Below are 7,500 nucleotides of genomic sequence, written 5' to 3'. Positions count from 1 at the left end.
GTTGTGAAGGGTACATTTTGACAAAAATCCAAAAAAATCTTTAAAAAGTCGCTATTGCTTATTGCATTCAGCATCGTAAGACGACTCTTATATGCCTTGGATGACCACTGTCTGATGATTATTTTAGCTTTTATGCCAAAATTTTGATTTCGTGTCTTACGTCCCTACATTAGACGACCTTGGATTTTCGTCTCCTGCACCGCCATGCAACTTTGATGGTCGGGTAACTTTCGCTATTTACTGTCGGAGATCACTTTTCATGATTAATAATGCATCCTGACACCGTTTTACTCAAAGTTAGAGCAAAAAAATTTTTTGTCCAAAAATCTTCCGTCGGTCATACCGGTACCCATGTCCTATGACTTTTACCAAGTTGTGAAGGGTACATTTTGACAAAAATCCAAAAAAATCTTTAAAAAGTCGCTATTGCTTATTGCATTCAGCATCGTAAGACGACTCTTATATGCCTTGGATGACCACTGTCTGATGATTATTTTAGCTTTTATGCCAAAATTTTGATTTCGTGTCTTACGTCCCTACATTAAACGACCTTGGATTTTCGTCTCCTACACCGCCATGCAACTTTGATGGTCGGGTAACTTTCGCTATTTACTGTCGGAGATCACTTTTCATGATTAATAATGCATCCTGACACCGTTTTACTCAAAGTTAGAGCAAAAAAATTTTTTGTCCAAAAATCTTCCGTCGGTCATACCGGTACCCATGTCCTATGACTTTTACCAAGTTGTGAAGGGTACATTTTGACAAAAATCCAAAAAAATCTTTAAAAAGTCGCTATTGCTTATTGCATTCAGCATCGTAAGACGACTCTTATATGCCTTGGATGACCACTGTCTGATGATTATTTTAGCTTTTATGCCAAAATTTTGATTTCGTGTCTTACGTCCCTACATTAAACGACCTTGGATTTTCGTCTCCTACACCGCCATGCAACTTTGATGGTCGGGTAACTTTCGCTATTTACTGTCGGAGATCACTTTTCATGATTAATAATGCATCCTGACACCGTTTTACTCAAAGTTAGAGCAAAAAAATTTTTTGTCCAAAAATCTTCCGTCGGTCATACCGGTACCCATGTCCTATGACTTTTACCAAGTTGTGAAGGGTACATTTTGACAAAAATCCAAAAAAATCTTTAAAAAGTCGCTATTGCTTATTGCATTCAGCATCGTAAGACGACTCTTATATGCCTTGGATGACCACTGTCTGATGATTATTTTAGCTTTTATGCCAAAATTTTGATTTCGTGTCTTACGTCCCTACATTAGACGACCTTGGATTTTCGTCTCCTGCACCGCCATGCAACTTTGATGGTCGGGTAACTTTCACTATTTACTGTCGGAGATCACTTTTCATGATTAATAATGCATCCTGACACCGTTTTACTCAAAGTTAGAGCAAAAAAATTTTTTGTCCAAAAATCTTCCGTCGGTCATACCGGTACCCATGTCCTATGACTTTTACCAAGTTGTGAAGGGTACATTTTGACAAAAATCCAAAAAAATCTTTAAAAAGTCGCTATTGCTTATTGCATTCAGCATCGTAAGACGACTCTTATATGCCTTGGATGACCACTGTCTGATGATTATTTTAGCTTTTATGCCAAAATTTTGATTTCGTGTCTTACGTCCCTACATTAGACGACCTTGGATTTTCGTCTCCTGCACCGCCATGCAACTTTGATGGTCGGGTAACTTTCGCTATTTACTGTCGGAGATCACTTTTCATGATTAATAATGCATCCTGAGACCGTTTTACTCAAAGTTAGAGCAAAAAAATTTTTTGTCCAAAAATCTTCCGTCGGTCATACCGGTACCCATGTCCTATGACTTGTACCAAGTTGTGAAGGGTACATTTTGACAAAAATCCAAAAAAATCTTTAAAAAGTCGCTATTGCTTATTGCATTCAGCATCGTTAGACGACTCTTATATGCCTTGGATGACCACTGTCTGATGATTATTTTAGATTTTATGCCAAAATTTTGATTTCGTGTCTTACGTCCCTAAATTAAACGACCTTGGATTTTCTTCTCCTACACCGCCATACAACTTTGATGGTCGGTTGACTTTTGCTATTTACTGTCGGTGTTCACTTTTCGTGGTTAAATATGTATTCTGAGACAGTTTTACTCAAAGTTAGAGAAAAAAATTTTCTTCTCAATAAATCCCCCGAAACCAATGTCTTATACATTGAACCAGGTTATGAGGCGCACCTGTGTGTGAAGAGTTCTTCGTGTGGTTTATAGACATTTCAGGCACTTGGTATATAGTTTTGGTTTGTGCCCAAGTCCCGTACTTAGAGATATTTTTGGTTTCGGACCAACCAATTCGACTTGCCTTCATCTCTTGTTAGGTTTATTATATCAATACTCGAACTTATATGCATGTTCAGGGACATCATATTAACTTTCGGTTTGTACCCAAGTCCCGAACTTAGTGATATTTTTGGTTTTGGACCAACCAATTCGACTTGCCTTCATCTCTTGTTAGGTTTATAATATCAATACTCGAACTTATATGCATGTTCAGGGACATCATTTTAACTTTCGGTTTGTACCCAAGTCCCGAACTTAGAGATATTTTTGGTTTCGGACCAACCAATTCGACTTGCCTTCATCTCTTGTTAGGTTTATAATATCAATACTCGAACTTATATGCATGTTCAGGGACATCATTTTAAATTTCGGTTTGTACCCAAGTCCCGAACTTAGAGATATTTTTGGTTTTGGACCAACCAATTCGACTTGCCTTCATCTCTTGTTAGGTTTATAATATCAATACTCGAACTTATATGCATGTTCAGGGACATCATTTTAACTTTCGGTTTGCACCCAAGTCCCGAACTTAGAGATATTTTTGGTTTCGGACCAACCAAATCGACTTGCCTTCATCTCTTGTTAGGTTTATAATATCAATACTCGAACTTATATGCATGTTCAGGGACATCATATTCACTTTCGGTTTGTACCCAAGTCCCGATTTTAGAGATATTTTTGGTTTTGGACCAACCAATTCGACTTGCCTTCATCTCTTGTTAGGTTTATAATATCAATACTCGAACTTATATGCATGTTCAGGGACATCATTTTAACTTTCGGTTTGTACCCAAGTCCCAAACTTAGTGATATTTTTGGTTTCTCACCAACCAATTCGACTTGCCTTCATCTCTTGTTAGGTTTATAATATCAATACTCGAACTTATATGCATGTTCAGGGACATCATATTAACTTTCGGTTTGTACCCAAGTCCCGAACTTAGAGATATTTTTGGTTTTGGACCAACCAATTCGACTTGCCTTCATCTCTTGTTAGGTTTATAATATCAATACTCGAACTTATATGCATGTTCAGGGACATCATTTTAACTTTCGGTTTGCGCACAAGTCCCGAACTTAGTGATATTTTTGGTTTCTTACCAACCAATTCGACTTGCCTTCATCTCTTGTTAGGTTTATAATATCAATACTCGAACTTATATGCATGTTCAGGGACATCATATTAACTTTTGGTTTGTACCCAAGTCCCGAACTTAGAGATATTTTTGGTTTTGGACCAACCAATTCGACTTGCCTTCATCTCTTGTTAGGTTTATAATATCAATACTCGAACTTATATGCATGTTCAGGGACATCATTTTAACTTTCGGTTTGTACCCAAGTCCCAAACTTAGTGATATTTTTGGTTTCTCACCAACCAATTCGACTTGCCTTCATCTCTTGTTAGGTTTATAATATCAATACTCGAACTTATATGCATGTTCAGGGACATCATATTCACTTTCGGTTTGTACCCAAGTCCCGAACTTAGTGATATTTTTGGTTTCTTATCAACCAATTCGACTTGCCTTCATCTCTTGTTAGGTTTATAATATCAATACTCGAACTTATATGCATGTTCAGGGACATCATTTTAACTTTCGATTTGCACCCAAGTCCCGAACTTAGAGATATTTTTGGTTTTGGACCAACCAATTCGACTTGCCTTCATCTCTTGTTAGGTTTATAATATCAATACTCGAACTTATATGCATGTTCAGGGACATCATTTTAACTTTCGGTTTGCACCCAAGTCCCGAACTTAGAGATATTTTTGGTTTTGGACCAACCAATTCGACTTGCCTTCATCTCTTGTTAGGTTTATAATATCAATACTCGAACTTATATGCATGTTCAGGGACATCATATTAACTTTCGGTTTGTACCCAAGTCCCGATTTTAGAGATATTTTTGGTTTTGGACCAACCAATTCGACTTGCCTTCATCTCTTGTTAGGTTTATAATATCAATACTCGAACTTATATGCATGTTCAGGGACATCATTTTAACTTTCGGTTTGTACCCAAGTCCCGAACTTAGAGATATTTTTGGTTTCTTACCAACCAATTCGACTTGCCTTCATCTCTTGTTAGGTTTATAATATCAATACTCGAACTTATATGCATGTTCAGGGACATCATTTTAACTTTCGGTTTGTACCCAAGTCCCAAACTTAGTGATATTTTTGGTTTCTCACCAACCAATTCGACTTGCCTTCATCTCTTGTTAGGTTTATAATATCAATACTCGAACTTATATGCATGTTCAGGGACATCATATTAACTTTCGGTTTGTACCCAAGTCCCGAACTTAGAGATATTTTTGGTTTTGGACCAACCAATTCGACTTGCCTTCATCTCTTGTTAGGTTTATAATATCAATACTCGAACTTATATGCATGTTCAGGGACATCATTTTAACTTTCGGTTTGTACCCAAGTCCCAAACTTAGTGATATTTTTGGTTTCTCACCAACCAATTCGACTTGCCTTCATCTCTTGTTAGGTTTATAATATCAATACTCGAACTTATATGCATGTTCAGGGACATCATATTAACTTTCGGTTTGTACCCAAGTCCCGAACTTAGAGATATTTTTGGTTTTGGACCAACCAATTCGACTTGCCTTCATCTCTTGTTAGGTTTATAATATCAATACTCGAACTTATATGCATGTTCAGGGACATCATTTTAACTTTCGGTTTGCGCACAAGTCCCGAACTTAGTGATATTTTTGGTTTCTTACCAACCAATTCGACTTGCCTTCATCTCTTGTTAGGTTTATTATATCAATACTCGAACTTATATGCATGTTCAGGGACATCATATTAACTTTCGGTTTGTACCCAAGTCCCGAACTTAGTGATATTTTTGGTTTTGGACCAACCAATTCGACTTGCCTTCATCTCTTGTTAGGTTTATAATATCAATACTCGAACTTATATGCATGTTCAGGGACGTCATATTAACTTTTGGTTTGCACCCAAGTCCCGAACTTAGTGATATTTTTGGTTTTGGACCAACCAATTCGACTTGCCTTCATCTCTTGTTAGGTTTATAATATCAATACTCGAACTTATATGCATGTTCAGGGACATCATTTTAAATTTCGGTTTGTACCCAAGTCCCGAACTTAGAGATATTTTTGGTTTTGGACCAACCAATTCGACTTGCCTTCATCTCTTGTTAGGTTTATAATATCAATACTCGAACTTATATGCATGTTCAGGGACATCATTTTAACTTTCGGTTTGTACCCAAGTCCCAAACTTAGTGATATTTTTGGTTTCTCACCAACCAATTCGACTTGCCTTCATCTCTTGTTAGGTTTATAATATCAATACTCGAACTTATATGCATGTTCAAGGACATCATATTAACTTTCGGTTTGTACCCAAGTCCCGAACTTAGAGATATTTTTGGTTTCGGACCAACCAATTCGACTTGCCTTCATCTCTTGTTAGGTTTATAATATCAATACTCGAACTTATATGCATGTTCAGGGACATCATATTAACTTTTGGTTTGTACCCAAGTCCCGAACTTAGAGATATTTTTGGTTTCTTATCAGCCAATTCGACTTGCCTTCATCTCTTGTTAGGTTTATAATATCAATACTCGAACTTATATGCATGTTCAGGGACATCATATTCACTTTCGGTTTGTACCCAAGTCCCGAACTTAGTGATATTTTTGGTTTCTTATCAACCAATTCGACTTGCCTTCATCTCTTGTTAGGTTTATAATATCAATACTCGAACTTATATGCATGTTCAGGGACATCATTTTAACTTTCGGTTTGTACCCAAGTCCCGAACTTAGTGATATTTTTGGTTTTGGACCAACCAATTCGACTTGCCTTCATCTCTTGTTAGGTTAACAAAATTTTTAATGCAATTGCATGTATTTTGTGAGCTTATGGGTGAGGGATTTATGTACCGGACTTAGAGAAATTTTTGAAGTCCAAACATTCAATTTGGACTCCATACTCCATTGCTCCTCTAAGAGGTACCTAGTACCCCGTAGCGAAGCAACCGTCACGTTTGAACTTTCCACTAGGAGGTGCAGCCATCACTCGACATGTTAATCATTATCACCCCATACTACTCTCTATATCCGGATACGGCGCTAACCCGATTGCTTGCCCCGACAGCAATCGACCCACTCGTAAGCGGGTTACCCGTAGGTAAGTCAACGATGCGTATTGCCCCCTTCAAGCAAACCGATCATCACTCCGTGGAGGAGTAATGACGGACCCGTACCGGTATCAACTGCATATGATCAACATTCTTATGAACCCACACACTCTTCGCTTATATGCTCAGTAACATTTCAATTCTCTCTCTGTCTTTCGTTTTCCAACTCATTCATCGTGCATACTGAACACACCCGGAAAGGTGCGACAGTACACACGAATACACCACCAAGCATGGGTCGCCTGAGAGGATCGATGCGAACGCATCTCTACAACTCGCAGCTCCCAGCCTGAAGTCCCGTCGTTTGCGGGCGGTCGGTAGGCATCGAAACTAGTCAAGTCCACGGTCGGCGAGGTCAGCTGCCACCAGTGTTCCCTATGGTCAGGTACTAACACGTGCGGTGCGACCCTGCGCGATGCGGCCAAGTCTAGAAGCGGGGATGAGGCGCCAGGCTGCGAGGCAGCGCCAGCGTATCTCGGAGGGTTGTTAGGCCCGCTAGCTTACGATTGCCTATGGGGGTTTGAAGCGCTATCAGCTCGGATTGGTTACGACCTTAGAGGCGTTCAGGCATAATCCAGCGGACGTAGCGTCATACCAAAGTCCGGTCGAACTAGTATTGAGCCAGTGGTCCGTACCTGTGGTTCCTCTCGTACTGCACAGGTATTCCGTTAAGATAGCACAAATGCACACACCAGTAGGGTAAAACTAACCTGTCTCACGACGGTCTAAACCCAGCTCACGTTCCCTTGAAAGGGTGAACAATCCTACGCTTTGGGAATTTTGCTTCACAATGATAGGAAGAGCCGACATCGAAGGATCAAAAAGTCACGTCGCTATGAACGCTTGGCGACCACAAGCCAGTTATCCCTGTAGTTGCGATCGGTCAGCCGAAGTGAGCAGACGTGCCTGTGCTGTGCTCCGTGAGGAAAAATTTTTTCGTGTTATTCAGTGAATACAATAGTTAGGGTG

This window comes from Anopheles maculipalpis, assembly GCF_943734695.1.
Source record: "Anopheles maculipalpis chromosome X unlocalized genomic scaffold, idAnoMacuDA_375_x X_unloc_1, whole genome shotgun sequence".
NCBI classification, from domain to species: domain Eukaryota; kingdom Metazoa; phylum Arthropoda; class Insecta; order Diptera; family Culicidae; genus Anopheles; species Anopheles maculipalpis.
The sequence above is the reverse complement of the archived record's forward strand: the minus strand, read 5'-3'. Positions refer to the sequence as shown.